Source organism: Trichosurus vulpecula, chromosome 1, assembly GCF_011100635.1.
Source record: "Trichosurus vulpecula isolate mTriVul1 chromosome 1, mTriVul1.pri, whole genome shotgun sequence".
NCBI lineage: Eukaryota > Metazoa > Chordata > Mammalia > Diprotodontia > Phalangeridae > Trichosurus > Trichosurus vulpecula.
The window spans coordinates 449589980-449606436 of NC_050573.1; positions in this window are offsets into that span (position 1 = coordinate 449589980).

The following is a 16457-nucleotide window of genomic DNA, read 5'->3' on the forward strand; positions in this document are numbered from 1 at the left end:
CAATTGAATGTGTATGTTATTCCCTCCTCAGGTCAAATCCAATGAGAGCAAGATTCACTCATTCCCCCTCAACCTGCCCCCCCTTCCCTTCCAACAGAACTGCTTTTTCTTGCCACTTTTATGCAAGATAATTTACCCCATTCTATCTTTCCCTTTCTCCCTCACTCAATATATTCCTCTCTCATCCCTTAATTTTATTTTGTTTTTTAAGATATCATCCCTTCATATTCAACTCACCCTGTGCCCTCTGTCTATGCATATGTATATTCCCTTCAGCTACCCTAATACTGAGAAAGGTCTCATGAATTACATACATCATCTTTCCATGTAGGAATGTAAACAAAACAGTGCAACTTTAGTAAGTCCCTTAGGATTTCTCTTTCTTGTTTACCTTTTCATGTTTCTCTTGATTCTTGTGTTTGGAAGTCAAATTTTCTGTTCAGCTCTGGTCTTTTCACTGAGAAAGCTTGAAAGTCCTCTATTTTATTGAAAATCCATATTTTGCCTTGGAGCATTATACTCAGTTTTTCTGGGAAGGTGATTCTTGGTTTTAATCCTAGCTCCATTGACCTTCAGAATATCATATTCCAAGCCCTTTGGTCAGTTAATGTAGAAGCTGCTAGATCTTGTATTATCCTGATTATGTTTCCACAATACTCAAATTGTTTCTTTCTGGCTGCTTGCAGTATTTTCTCCTTGACCTGGAAACTCTGGAAGTTGGTGACAATATTCCTAGGAGTTTTCTTTTTGGGATCTTTTTCAAGAGGTGATTGCTGGATTCTTTTAATTTCTATTTTACCCTCTGGCTCTACAATATCAAGGCAGTTCTCCTTGATAATTTCTTGAAAGATGATGTCTAGGCTCTTCTTTTGATCATGGCTTTCAGGTAGTCCAATAATTTTTAAATTCTCTCTCCTGGATCTATTTTCCAGGTCAGTGTTTTTTTCCAATGAGCTATTTAACATTGTCTTCCATTTTTTCATTCTTTTGGTTCTGTTTTATAATATCTTGATTTCTCATAAAGTCACTAGCTTCTGCTTGCTCCAATCAAATTTTTAAGGTGGTATTTTCTTCAGTGGTCTTTTGGACCTCCTTTTCCATTTGGGTAATTCTGCCTTTCAAGGCATTTTTTTCCTCATTGGCTTTTTGGAGCTCTTTTGCCATTTGGGTTAGTCCATTTTTTATGGTGTTATTTTCTTCAGTATTTTTTTGGATCTCCTTTAGCAAGTCATTGACTTGTTTTTCATGGTTTTCTTGCATCACTCTCATTTCTCTTTCCAATTTTTCCTCTACTTCTCTTACTTGCTTTTCCAAATCCTTTTTGAGCTCTTCCATGGCCTGAGCCCAGTTCATATTTTTCTTGGAGGCTTTCGATGTAGGCTCTTTGACTTTGTTGACTTCTTCTGGCTGTATGTTTTGATCTTCTTTGTAACCAAAAAAAGATTTTAGGGTCTGAATCTGTGTCCTTTTTGCTGCCTGGCCATGTTCTCAGGCAACTGCTTGACCCTTGAGTTTTTTGTCAGGGTATGACTGCTTGTAGAGTAGAGAGTGCTTTGTCCCAAGCTTTAGGGGCTGCACTACTATTTTCAGAGCTACTCCTACTCCACTGTCACCACAATCTCTGCCACAGCAGCGCTCCTTCTCCCCCAAGAACTGCCAACCAGGATTGTGACCCAGATCCAAGCAGGGCAAAGCAAGCCCCACACTCCTGCTCTTGTGTGTCTCTTGATTCCTCCCAATGTATGAGCCAGGGACTTCAGAAGCAGCTGACGCTGGAGCTCCACTGCCGCACCACCTCTGCCACCCCCATAGCTGGTGGCTGGAACGCTCTTTAACCTGATCTAGCAGTTTACCCACTAACCTGCTCTGTGGTCTTTGGCGTTTGTGGGTTGACAAGTATGATAACTGCCACAGGTCAATGATTCATGTCCCTAAGGCCTGCTTTGGTGGACTCCCAGTCTGGTCTGTCCTGGTGCCGCCCACACTGGGCTGTGCTCAGCTCCCAGCACTGTGCGATAGACCTTTTCCAGCAACCATCTAGGCTGTCCTGGGCTGGAGACCTGCTTCCCTCTGCTATTTCATGGGTTCTGCAGCTCTAGAATTTGTTCAAAGCCATTTTTATAGGTGTTTGGAGGGATTTGGGGGTGAGCTTAAGCAAGTCCCTGCTTTCCAGCCACCTTCTTGGCTCTGCCCCTTCTCCAGCCTCTTTTTACAGATGAGGAAACTGAGATAGACTTGCTCAGGGTCACACAGCTAGTAAGAGTCTGAAGGTAGATTTGAATTTAGGAAGATGAGTCTTCCTCATTCCAGGCCCAGCACTCTATCCACTGTACCACCTAACTGCCCCTTATAACAATAGGAGATGTCCAAAAATAGAATGAGAATTTCTGGGACCTCCCTCCTGGGAGGTCTTCAAGTAGAAACCAAATGACCACTTCTCAAATACATTATCAGAGGAATTCCTTTTCAGTATGGTTTGGACTTGGAGCAGCCAGGTAGCACAGTGGATATAGAATCAGCCTTGGGGTTTGGAGGACCTGAATTAAAATCAGGCCTCAGATGCTTACTAGCTATATGGCCCTGGGCAACTCACTTAACTCTGTTTGCCTCAGTAAAAATGAGCTAGAGAAGGAAATGACAAACAACTCCAGTATCTTTGCCAAGAAAACCACCACTGAAATGACTTATCAACAACATGACTTTGCATCTTTCAGTTAGTCATCATTTGTCAGCCCTTCCTAATGCATCAGTTGTGAAACTAATTTTGTAGATACTCTCTGAGGTCCCTTCCAAGCTCTACATTTCTATGACACATCTCTGACACATTTAATTTAAATCACTGTGGACTTTGGGAAATGGGAGAAGCCTTGTCTCAAGAGTGCTTTGCTCTTTTATCAGCAGTTCTGTAGATGTGCCTCATCAACATCAAATGGGGGGAGGATTTCCCACAGATAGAATCCCAGGAGAGAACATTCAGATGGCCTGAAGTTTGTTTCAGTCTTTACCCCTTGTTCTGTCACCTAGAAGCTTTTAGCTTACAGACCAAGGTTACAGCATGGTCTTGCACAAGGAAAAGATGGATGAAGGTAGGGATTCTTAACCTTTTTTTGTCTCATGGACTCTTTTTGACAGCTTGGTGAAGCTTATGGAGCACTTACCAGAAAATTCTTTTCAAATACATAAGATAAAATACATAGGATAGAAAGGAAGTTAGAGTTTAGTAAAAATAAAGATGTGTTTTTTCCCCATCCACGTTAATAGACTCCTGAGATTTAGCCATTGAACACTCGGAGGTTACACTATGGACTGAAGTTAAGAACTCCTAGGTTAAAGCAAGGATTACTCTACATCATCTTTCCTTGTATGACCTGAGGTTCTGGAAGAATAGCCATTTGAAGTTCTATGTGCCATGTTCAAATCTGGTCTCAGGCACTTACTAGCTTATGACCCTGGGTGAGTCACTTAACCCTGTTTGCCTTAGTTCCTCATCTGTAAAATTAGCTGGAGAAGGAAATGGCAAACCCCTCCAGTATCTTGGTTAAGAAAACCCTAAATGGAGGACTCACAAAGAATCTAGGAGACTGAAAAAATGACTGAAGGACAACAACAACAAAGGGCCATGTTCTCTTAGGGATCATACTCACTAATATCTGTATTAACAATGTCCACTATATCAAAGGTGTGAACTATCAGTGAATGTCCTCAGGCATCACATCGAGGTGCCATATTTAGCTCCAATAGCCAATTTAGTCTGTATATGTTAGTTGATCCAAGGGTGACCCTAACTAGTTAATTATCTCATTTGTATGTTCTCTATATCTAAGATCTCTTCCAGCTCCAATCCTTATGATCTAGAGCCATAAATTGAATGATATGGCCATTCAGGATACTGAAATTCTGAGGAGTAGTCTTCCTCCCTGGGCCCCATCTTGAAATCTTCCCTAGTTACTAATTATGTGCCTTGTGTTTTAGTCAATATGCTTTGCAGTCTTCTATCAATCTGCATCCCACAAGGTTGGGATGTCTCAGAATCTGGGCTCTAGAAGAGGATAAGGAAGCATACTTGTTGGCAACAAGTGGTTGGAGTTGCTATGGGACTCCACTAGATTACAATCTAACCTTGAGGGCAGGTATTGCTTTTTGTCTTTTTTTTTTTTTGTATCCTCAGCTCTTAGCACAATGCCTGGAACATAAAATAAATGTTTATTGATTGATTGATTCCTTCAATAAGGAAAGGTATCTTTTTATATTAGCCAATACACCAACTTTCCTTCCTTGAGGATTTGGTTGGGGGAAACTGGGCACTGGGAAAGGGTAAAGGGACAATCACGGGCCATTTGAAGTTGGGGGACGGAGAAGTAGGAGGTGGCTCTTTCTTTCTCTCTGGGTGTGATTGTGCCTGCATTTGGACTGACTCTTCCAGGCTTTGCCCTAGGTGCTGGAATTCCCAGTTATACCTCTGTTAGGACCTGAAACTGCTGGATTTGCTATGTCTTTGTAACTCTAGCCTCACCCCAGTATAGTGCTCTATACACAGTAGGTGCTTAGTATATATTTCTTTTTTTTCAGTTTGAGAAGGAGCTTGTAAGAATACCTGCATCAAAACATCTTAGCTTCTTGCCCTGTTCCTTTCTCTTTTCCTCTCGTCTCAGAGAAACAGATGGCCTTCCTTCTTGCCAACGTTCACCTCTGCTCCTGTGCCCTGAATCCCATCACTTTGCATCTCCTTAAGGGTCTCGCTCCATCAATCATCCTTCTCTAGTGCATCTTCAGTGTTTTTATTCCCACTGGCTCCTTCCTAGCTACATGCAAAACATGATCAGATTTCCCTAATCCTTAAAAAAACCTTCCCTCGCACTTTAGCTAACATGGTAATATGTCTATTTTCTTTCTCTCTCCTCTCCCCCACTTAATAGTATTAATTTTTTTTCCAATTACATGTAGATAGTTTTCAACATTCATTTTTCTAAAATTTAGAGTTCCAAATTTTTCTCCCTCCCCTCCTCCTCTTCCCCCTCCCTAAGACAGCAAGCAATCCGATATAGGTTATACATGTACAATCATGTTAAACTTATTTCCACGTTAGTTATGTTGTGAAAGAAGAATAAAACGGTGATACGAAAGGCCCTAGAGCATTCTATTTCTCTCACACAGACCCCTGTAAAATTGGAAAAGAGAACTAAGAAGATCAATGATAAAGAGAATAAAACAAAACAAAACAAACAAATGAAAAACAACAAACAGCATAAGGCAGGTCCCCTAGGCAGGTCAGAATTGCACAAAAAGATCTATGGGGGTGGGGAGAGGAGCTGTGTTAGGGAAGCCAGTGTGAAGTCAGGCAAACTCACAAGCCAGCAGAGGCAAAGCACCTGCCAAGCTCTGGGCGGCTCAGAGAGAGAAGGGGCAGCCTTCTGTTCCCCAGGTCTGCCTCTTTCTGGGCAGCCATCTTCATCGTATTAGTCTAAGGGGTGTAGTCAGTGTGGATTTACTCAATCAGAATAGTTCTGAGTGCCCACCTACTAGAAAATTCTTCCTCTCTTCTGAATCTGCTCTATTTTACCAAGCCCTAGATGTGTGGCCCGGACAAAATAGATACAATCCCCTTCCGCCGCCCCAGCAGCAGACAACAAAAGGATGCTCAGATACCACATACAATGCTTCATTCTTTTTGCGTAGCATCAATAAAATTAATAAACTACATAGAGTAAAATATTGACCATGCCGTACCTAATAGATGAAAACTGCAGCCTGCGCTATTATGTGATACATGCTAAAAGGTCTATCTCCCTGTAAATATCTCGTCCAATAGTCTGCCACCTCAAGAATGTCAGTCAGTCTGTCAATCAGTAAACAAGCATTTTTTAAGCACTCACTATATGGCATACACCACTCTTTAAGGACTCCTAAGTGGATTTTATTTAGTCTATGACAGTGTTGTCTAGGAAGGATAATATGTTAGTTAACTAATATTAAGAATATAATAACTGTAACATAGTGTTAGAATATAATTATACCGATGTGATTGTATATTATGACAGTATATCACCTGATTTATTATTATATTATGCAATATAAGATATGCCTATTTATATATTATGACATATATTACTATAATAAATTATATGCCATATAAAATATGCAGCACATGCCACATAATTTTATAACATAATATATAATATTCCACATACTACATGATCATGTATACCATTATGTGTCATAAAATTATATGTTATTATTTATGTTATAAAAGTATATTATTCGTTGTATTAATACGTATGTCATATAACATATTAATAGAATATATTATAATATAATATAATTATAATAATATAATAAACTAACATAACATTGGCAGGGATTATTTTGTCTGTTTAATAAATCCATCATCAGGGCCGCAAACTTGGGACATTGCCTTACTTTGGAAATCCTAGGCCTCAGCTTGAAATCTTTACTAGCTACTTAAATTTCTCATGTGCCTCACAACTATATCTAGAACCCTATTTATATGGAATTCTTGTACATAGTCTTTCCTATTATCATTGTCACATGGCAGAGGCATGGGATACAAACCTAGAATTTGATAACTACACTAGAAATCTATCCAGGGCCAGGCAGTGTTACACTATGTGGTCCTGAATCTGGCAGGAACAGGGGGAGCATGGAGATAGAATGAAGGAAGGAGGACACACCTGACCAATTTTGCTTAATTCATGATTTTGCCTAGGTCTGACCATTATCTGAAAACTCAAAATCTCTCTCTCTCTCTCTCTCTCTCTCTCTCTCTCTCTCTCTCTCTCTCTCTCTCTCTCTCTGTTTCTCTCTGTCTCTGTCTCTCTGTCTCTCAATTCCATTAATATAGAGAACTCTGGGTGAGGAAAATACCTCTACTAATTTATTGTCTTAGAGAGTTGCTTGGGGCTACTGAATGCTTAAATCTGCTTCCCTAATCCTTCCCGGAATATATTTGACTAAGGTGATTGTCCTCCTTGGCATCCAGTTGAATTTGAATACAGGTGGTCAACATTTTCACTCTTTCATTGATATTGGATGCCAGGCAGAGTTGTGGAAGAAAAACAATTTCTCTTTTGTGCCCCCAGCCAACAAAATCTCTGCTTCTCTCCAGGGGATTTGCCTTCTCCTAACCCCATTCAGGTTTCCAGTGCTGTCTTTTTTTCCCTCCCATCTCCCTTGTTTAATCTTACTCAAGGAAAGGAGCTGAAACTCAGCAGTTCTATAAGTGATAGAAAATGACTTAAAATATTACTTGCCCCTGGAATATTTGCATATACTGGGTGGGGTGGGAAAGAGGGTACCTTAAGTTTGAAAAAAAAGTGAAGTTCCAATGGTAGACTTTCCAGCATTAAATAGTGGGTGAAGAAGGCATAGTGTTTGAGGGAAGCAATGGACTTTGCTAAAATCACATGGTCTCTACTTAAGGTTGGCCTTGATTGCCATCTTGGTTTGCTTATCAAAGCCAATTGACTTTTCCTCTCAAGGCATATAAAACAAAAATATGTCCTTTGCAAAACTAAAGCAAATGAATGAATAAAATCTATGCATAAAAGCTATTTAATATGTCATGGGACCCCAAATTTAGAACTGGAAAGGACCTTAGAAGTCATCAAGTATGATCCCATCATTTTACACATAAGGAAACTGAGTGAAAGAGAGGCTAAACAACTTGTTTATTATTAGACAGCTGGTAAGTGTGTGGGACCAAATTTGAATCTAGGTCTTCCTGACTTTGTCTAGTGCTCCTTTTTTACACAGTTCTATGCTGCCTTATTGACTTTGTAGTGGGGTTCAGAAATTTTTTTTCTTCTCACCTCTAAAATGCTGGTTCAGACCCATTTGGTATCTGTTATTTTTGTATTATGCAGTAAAGTCATATGATATAAAATAGCGAAGTTCCCACGGAAAGAGGTTCAAGTAAGAAACAATAAGTTATAATAATTGGTCTTAATCTTAATAGAGATCTTGTTCTGAATTGGTCACTAGATTTTTATTTTCTTTGTGTCAAGGGGCATCAAGAGTGTGCTGGAGCCAACTCAAACAGACTTAGAGAATCAATTTTTACATTTTCAGTGTTAGCCTTTATACCTTGGAAATTGGCAAATTCAAAAAGTCAGGGTTTTATTTATTGCTTTGTTTTTTGTCTAGACTTAACAAAGTGTTGTCGACAATGTTAATGTGGATTAGACTTAAAAGTGTGTCATGCATACATACTTTTTTTTCCAAGAGCTGATTTAATCAACAGATCATGGGGAGCGTACACACTGGCAGCAAAGTTAGAAGATGCCTGTACTCACTTATTTTTTTCAACAATTTTTGGAGCACTTATTTGTATGGCTCTGTGGTTATTTCTGAGTGGGTGTGGGTGGGTTTTTAAAGATATGCAAGATAGAATCCCTACCCTACAAGAACTTATTCTGGCTGGATGGACAACACATGAATGAGTTAAGTAGAAATGCAAAGTACAAGTACATACACCCAATGAATGGCACAGGGGAACACATCATCCCAGTGGGCTAAAGTGGGTATGGAAGACCTTGTGGAGATTCAGGACTCGAACTAGGCTTTGAAGGATGGGTAAGGTGTATATTGCCTTAATGGAGGGGAAAGGTACTCCTGATGGGAGTAACAAGATCAGAGGTTTGGAGGCAGTAATGAAGATGGCTTGTGTAGGAAAGACTGAAGAGCCTGCCAGGGAGAATGTCATATCATGCCAGCTCTTTACAAATTAATTTGGCCACAGGTCATTCTGGGGCAGGAAATATATTCACAGAATCCATGAATGTGGGTTTGGGGTTATGAAACAACCTTGAGATAAAGAAGGTTTTGTAGTAAAATTGTCTTTTTTTGGTGTTGTTGTCACCCAAAATTCTGTATGCCATAAATGCTTTCAATCAAATCATTTCACATGAAGTATTTTAAAATGTTACTTACTTTGACATTTTCTCATTCAATCCTCTTCATATTTCATGGAATACCAGGGCTCTTCCCAAAGTGGTTTGGGAAACATTGTTTTGGAAGTAGGGGGAAGACAAAACTGGCTAGGAAGGTGGGAAGACATTGTGGGGAGAAGAGTAAATTTCATGTTAATGTATTTGAATGGCAACAGGGAATTAACAGGCTTCTGAGCTGAGGAGTGATGTGATGAAATTGATATTAAAAAGTAAGATCAACTTCTACGGTGATTCATAGAATGAATTGGAAGTGAGGAGAGGCTAAAATTAGCTCAGAATGGGAATGTTAGTGTTTCCAAGGAAGAATAAACCGGATTTGGTAACTGACTGGCAGCATAAAGAAGTAGAAAGATCAGTGTGTGGTATCTGTGGGTCTTAAACCAAAACTCCACTTTGATAATGGTTGTATGACCTTGGGTAAGTAACTTCAAGTCTCTAAGGCTTTGGTTTTCTTCATTGGCAAAATGAGGGTCTTAGATTATGATGATTTCTAAGGTCCTTTGGACTTTAAAATCTATGGCTTTAGAAGTTCCATAAGTGAGAAGAGAGGAAAATAATTCTGATGTTTTGGATTTGTTTGACTGGGAAGGTGAATGGTTGTGCAGTTGGTGGAAATAAAGTAGTTGGAAAAGAGATCAACTTTCCTATGTCAGTTCACTAACTTATTTATTATGATTGCAACCTTTATAGATGAGATTATATAAAATTTTGAAAAGTACAACATACTTAGAAATATTTATTAACCAATCTTCCATTCTGTGGATTAATAGAAAAATTCCAGCTTCTCAGGATATCAATTTAGCACCAGGGAAATTTGTTTTAAAGGCACAAACAATAGTACTCCGTGATGATGAATGATTGTTCCATGTCTTCAGTATTTCATTTAGTTTGACTGGGGGCAGACATTTGATTGAAAGCCTTCATGTGCTGGTAGTTGGTTGGAATCTAATTTGCAGTAAGTCACTTGTTCATTGCCAAGGTTAACAATTTCTGAGCTACAATCGGGCAGGCAGACAAGAATGCATCTGTAATCCTTAGTCACCTTTCTTACTTTTTTTATTTGAGAAAACATCATTATTCGGATTTTTTTGTTGTTGTTCATTTATAACCTCTGTGTCTGTCCCTGCTTAATGTTCTGTGACTAGGTTTTGTAATGTTATCACTTATTTATGTCAGTCTTGTATACATTGTGGCAGTGGTAGTACTTTTTACTGGATTTCTTTTGGGGTAACATTTTTGGGGAATTAACATTTGTGAGATTTCAAATATGCTTTCTTAATGTCTTAAGTCCAGCCTACAAGCACTTTAAAGATGGCAAACCTCTCGATTTTTTCAAGGTTAAATGAGGTTAAAGGTCCAAAATGTTTCTTCAGTGTAAGAAGTCTTATTTGCTTGGCTTCATTTAGCCCAGCCAGGCCAGCCAGGTTCAGAGAAGAGATAAATGTCCTTGAAAATGTCACATTGTTAATATCAGATGGAAATACATAAATGCTACTCTAGATTTCCCCTTTGGTTTCTGATCTTAGCATGCTAACCTAGCTCACTAGTCCTAGGGCAAGGAGTGGGCAAACAAGAGGCAAAATCACAGAATTTCAGAGATGGAAGGGCCTCAGCATTAACACTCCTGACAAAAGATGATCCAACCTCTCTTTGAAGAGTTCCAATTATGGATAGGGAACTCATTACTTGGAGATGGCAGTTCATTCTATTTTAGAGCAGTTATAACTTTTAGGAAGGTCTTGCTGGTAAAAAGTTGAAATCTCCATCCTCGAAAACTTTTGCCCATTGTTACTATCCAGTTCTGCCTTATGGAACCAAATGGAATCAGTCTAAAAGGTTGTTCTAGCTTTTTTTTAGAGGGTTAGACTTAAGTTCCATTTCTAAGTAATTAAAAATCATTCTAAGACATCCTAAGAAGTGTGCTTTGCCCTTGTTACCATTCTTTTTTAAACACCTTAAAAATCTATTAGTGTTTGTAACAACAAATACAGAGGAATATGGTCACCATAGGGAGAAAGTTAAAACAAAAACAAAACCCATTGTCGAGACTTTGTGAAAGGGGTAACTCTAGCCTTCCTGGAATAAAGAAAGAAAGGAAATAGCTTTCTTATTTTTCAAGAAAGCTATGGAGGTTTCCTTACTTCTCTCTAAGCTATGGTTTTTGTTATCATTCAGTCATTTTTCAGTCGTATCAGACTTTGCGATTCCATTTGGGGGTCTTCTTGGCAAAGATGCTGGAGTGGTTTGCCATTTCCTTCTCCAGCTCATTTTATAGATGAGGCACTGAGGCAAACGGGGTTGAGTGATTTGCCCAGGATCACACAGATAGTTAAGTGTCTGAGGCCAGATTTGAACTCAGGAAGAAGAGTCTTCCTAACTTTGGATCCAACACTTTATCCACCGCACCATATAGTTGCCCCTAGATACAGTGATTTCAAGTCAATTCGGCAAGAATTTATTAAGCCCCTATTCTGTGCCAGACACAATGCTAAGTATTGGGGATACAAAGAAGGATGAAAACAGTTCCTGCCCTGAAGGAGATCATAGCTGAGTGGGGAAGACAACATGCAAACAACTATGTACAAATAAGATGTACATATATATTTAAATATATATGTACACACATGTATATGTAATACATGTGTATATATGTGTATCTATATCTCTCTATATTTATACGTATAAAATGATTTAAAGATAAGCAACACGGGGAAGGGTGCATTAGTGTTGAGGGAGACCAGGAAAAGTTTGCAGAAGGTGGGATTTTAGTGGAGACTTGAAGGAAGCCAGAGAAGTCCAGAAATGTAGAGAAGAAAGAGAGAATCCCAGGCATGGGGGTCAGCTAGTGAATATGCACGGAGATTCTGGGTTCTCTCATTGTTTCTGGAAAATTGCCTTTAAAAAAATCCGAGTTAGGATATAATCATTCTGAACTGGCTTCTTAAAGATGTCAAAGCAAACTGCATTGAAGATTTTTGAAAATGAAAGTCTCCACCCATGTAAAAACAAAATGGTATCATTTGGAATATGACCTTCACATAAATCTGGAAAGTGACCTCTAGATTACAGATGAAGCCCATCAAGAAAGGACCCTTAATACTAAGAATGGTCTCATGTGCATCTCAATGCATCAGCACCACCATGGAGGTCAAGTGAGCTGCAGTTAAGTGTCTGCCCACATTAACTCTCCCACTGAACATGTATCATGTTTAGAGGAAGATGACACTCTCCATCAGATATATGTCATCTTTTGGGGCAAAGTCATAAGCATCTATTACCATTTGCACTCTTGCTGCTATCATGGGGACACCATAAAGTCTGAGCAATTCTTCCTTCATTCCTATCAATATCTTCCATGAATAAACAGGAGATACATATCTGCTTTCTCACCATCATTTTCTCCATAAGGGAGAAGGCAGGGACTAAAAGGAGGAGGACTTGCATATTTTTAAGGCAACTTCAAGTGGAATTGTATATAGTCCTAGGTTTTTGAGCACCAGGATCACAGAGACTTTTCATGGCTACTCCAGGATTATATTTAGAGTACTTTCTATGAGAGAAAGATTCCTAGGGCTCTACTGTTGGCAGGGCCTGAGAGCTCAGTTTACATTGTGGTTTCAGTGTTTTAGAAAAAACGGACTTTCATTTTCACCCAAGTTTTTGGGTGACAGACAAGGAAAGGAGAAAGGTAAGGGCAAGACATAAGGAGGTGAACCTCTGGACCAGAAAATGAAAGGAGAGAAGAAAAGTACAGAAGTGAAACCAGGTTGAACAGCAATTGCCAGTCATGATTCTTGGCAAGACCAGTTCATAGCATCTTTCTTTTCCTGGCATGAAGTGACCGTAGATGCAAGCCCCATTGCAACCTAATATATCTTATTTAAATGCTTATTTGTATCTATATCATTTGATAATGCTAGTAGATTGCATGGTCCTTAATAGTGCTTTTGTATAAGCTTATAAATTTAGGGTTTGAGATTGAGAGAGGGGAAGCAAGCCTATTGGAGAAGAGATTTCTCGAATTTATTGATCTGATTAAAGACAACACCCCAGTTTCTCCATCTTTCCCATTCTCTCACTGCGTATAGGTTGTTTCATTCTCTATCTACTGGTGGCTTCCCTGCTGCTTACCAAAATGATAGTTTCTCCTCCATCCTCAAAAAACCGTCACTTGGTACATTCAGCATGCTAGCTATCTTCCTACATCTCTCCCTTCTGTGGATAAACTCCTCGATGCCTAACCCTTCCTTTCCTCTTACTCTTTTCTTAAACTTCTACAGGTTGACTTCTGGAATTGTCAGTAAGCTGAAAGTGAAATTGCTCCCTCCACAGTTACCAGTGATCTCTTAGTCACCAAATCTAATGACTTTTTCTCGCTTCTCATCCTTGATCTCTCTATAACCTTTACCACTGTTGATCACCCTCTCTTCCTGGAGGATCATGGGACACTACTCTATCCTGCTTCTTTTCCTACCTGTCTGGCTATTCCTTATCCATCTCTTTTTGCTGGGTTTTCATCTAGGTCACCTTTGCTAATGGTATGTCTCCATAGACATCCCACTAGGGGGTAGGGAACATGTGGCCCTCTATGCCTCAAGTGTGGCCTTTTGACTGAATCCAAACTATAAAAGGATTTGTTCTGTGAAGTTTGGGTTCAGTCAAAAGGCCACACCCAAGGACCTAGAGGGTCACCCAGAGAGGTCACATTCCCTGCCTCTGCTGGACACACCCTTTTCTTTTCTCCTTCTATACTATTTTCCTTGGTGATCTCTTTAGTGGATTCAATTGTCATTTGTATGCTGATGATTCTCAAACTTCCCTATCCAAACTTAACCTCTTTCCAGACCTCTAGTTTCAAATGTGCAACTGCCTATTAGCATATCAAACTGAAAGTCCTATAGATATCTTAAACCAACATGTCCAATATTGGACATCTAAACCTTGGTGTTATGCTGAGTCTCTCTCACCTTCCTGTGGCCATTTTGTTGTCAAGTCCTATTTTACCTTCATAACATCTTTTATATATACCTCCTCTTCTATGACAATGCCACCACACTGAGGCAGATCTTATTACCTCAGGCCAGGATTGGTGCAATAGCCTGCTGGTGGGTCTGCTTACAACTCTCTTTTCACTTCTGTTCATCCATCACTCAGCCATTAAAGTGATGTTTGTAAAGTGAAAGTCTGACCATAAGATCTTCTTATTCAATAAACTCTAGTGGTTCCCTAGCACTTCCAGGATCAAATATAAAAACCTCTGTTTGGTGTTTAGAGCCATTCATAACCTGATCCTTTCCTACCTTTTTGTACTTTACTCCTCCCCATGTATTCTGTGATTCAGTGATTCTGGCCTCCTTGGTGTTTCTTGCACAAAACATTTCATCCCTTTACTATGGGCTTTTTCAGTGACTGTCTCCTATGCTTGGGATGTTCTCTTTCCTCATCTCTGCATCCTGGCTTCCTTCAAATCCCAGCTAAAATCTCACCTTCAACAAGAATGCTTTCTTGACCCTCCCCCCCCCCCTTAATGTTAATGCCTTCCCTTTCTTGATTATCTCCAATTTAGCATATGTATTTATATGCATGTATATATGTATACATACATATACGTAGACATACGTATGTATATGTGTGTACATAATATATATGGGGAGACAGAGAGAGGGAGAGAGAGAGACAACAGAGACAGGGGGAGAGAGAGAGAGAGAGAGAGAGAGAGAGAGAGAGAGAGAGAAGAGGGAAAGAGAGAGAGAAATTGTCCATAAATGTTTTTGTGTTTTCTTCTCTATTAGATTGTGATCTCCTTGAAAGCACGTACAATCTTTTGCCTTTCTTTGCACCTCCATCACTTACCGCAGAGTCTATATGTGATATATAAATATAAGGCATTATTTTTTCTCTGAAGGATAACACTTAAGTATAAAGAGCTTTCACATACATTATGTGATTTGGTCCTCACAACAACCTTATGAAATTGGCTAAGCAAGTAGAATTATCCCCCATTTTACAGATGAGAAAATAGAATCAGAGAATTCAGACACATGGTCATGCACTTAGTGAGACAGACGGGGCTTACTTTTTCTGCCTGCCAGATCTCTGCCTTTTCCCGAGCTGCCTCCTTCACTTTTGGGAGGTCAGAGAGTTAGTTATTCCAGTGAGGCTGTCATTGCTTGAACCATTTGGGGAGATTTTCATTTTGAATTGCTTTCAGAATCTTCAGGAAATTCTTTTTACCTTCATTGGTTGCAAGTCTCCATCATATCATATTTTTGAAATAGCAAGAAGTGATTTGGATTCATTTGGTGAATAATAGGGTGGGGAGCAGAGGAGGGATAACCAAGTTGGGTAATATGATTCTTGGTAAAACAGTCATAACTAAGTGAAACTGTAAAGGAATGAAATTGGATTTTCTTTTATGACTTGGAAACTATTCTAAAGGCTGTTCTAAAAATAATTCCAAAAATATTCTGAATAAGGAAAGTGTCACTGGAACAAGTGTATAGTCTTCCCAGGTGACTATTTTGATGGCCATAACTTTTTAGATGCATAAATTCTAGTGTGATAAAAAAAGTAGTTTTGAAGAGGGTTTGGGGTGAGGGGTGCTCGACACCCCAAAGTACCGACACACCGGGTCCTGCCAAAAGAATTCGACTCAAGCTTTCTCAGCCAAGAGAAAAGACAAAGTTTATTAAGAGTTAGCCAAATATGCCTGCCCCAAGAGATCCCACCCCTTGTGACGCCTGTAAGGAAAGCGGGCCAGATCAATCTGGGCTAGATTGGATCTGACCACCTTCAAGGAGGCAAGATGGAGATTATATACACAAAGATTGTGGGAGGGATTGAGGGGTGGTCTGGGGTGACCAGAGGAGGGGTCTAGGGAGGGACTTGAGGAGGAGTCTAAGGAGGAGCTTGAAGGGACTGGGATGAGGCCAGACTCCAGGGTGGGAAATAGCTGAAGGCTACATGGAAATGACAGATAATAAAGGGCTAGGATAACAGAGCTAGGGTATAGATATTTTGATCAGGGTTAAGGATGGGAAACAGGATTAAGGGTGGGAAACAGCTGGACAATAGAGGACTGGGCAAGGTAGGTATTTGGGCCTAATGGTTATAGCATCAGGCCAAGGCCAGATCAAGTGGGAAGATTCAAGAAGAGTTCAAGGGTTCAAGGGGTTCCCAGACACTGTGCCCTCATCAGTTTCATTACTTTGAAGTCCTGCCTTTTCTTTCTCCTCTCTTATCTGCCCCTCCCCGCAATCTTTCATACTCATTTTTTCAACATTTATTTATGAGAAGTGAACAAATTTTGTGATAAGGACAGTGATGGGAAGAGAGCTATTCCAGGTCCTTTTAATTACTACCTAGAGTTCTATGCAGTTATGTATCTCTTTCTCCTAGCTTCCTGAACATGCCAGGACTCTCATCTTCTCCCATAACAAAGCATGCCAAAAGGAGATAAGCTGTGGACAACCTGCTGGGGTGGGCTGTGCA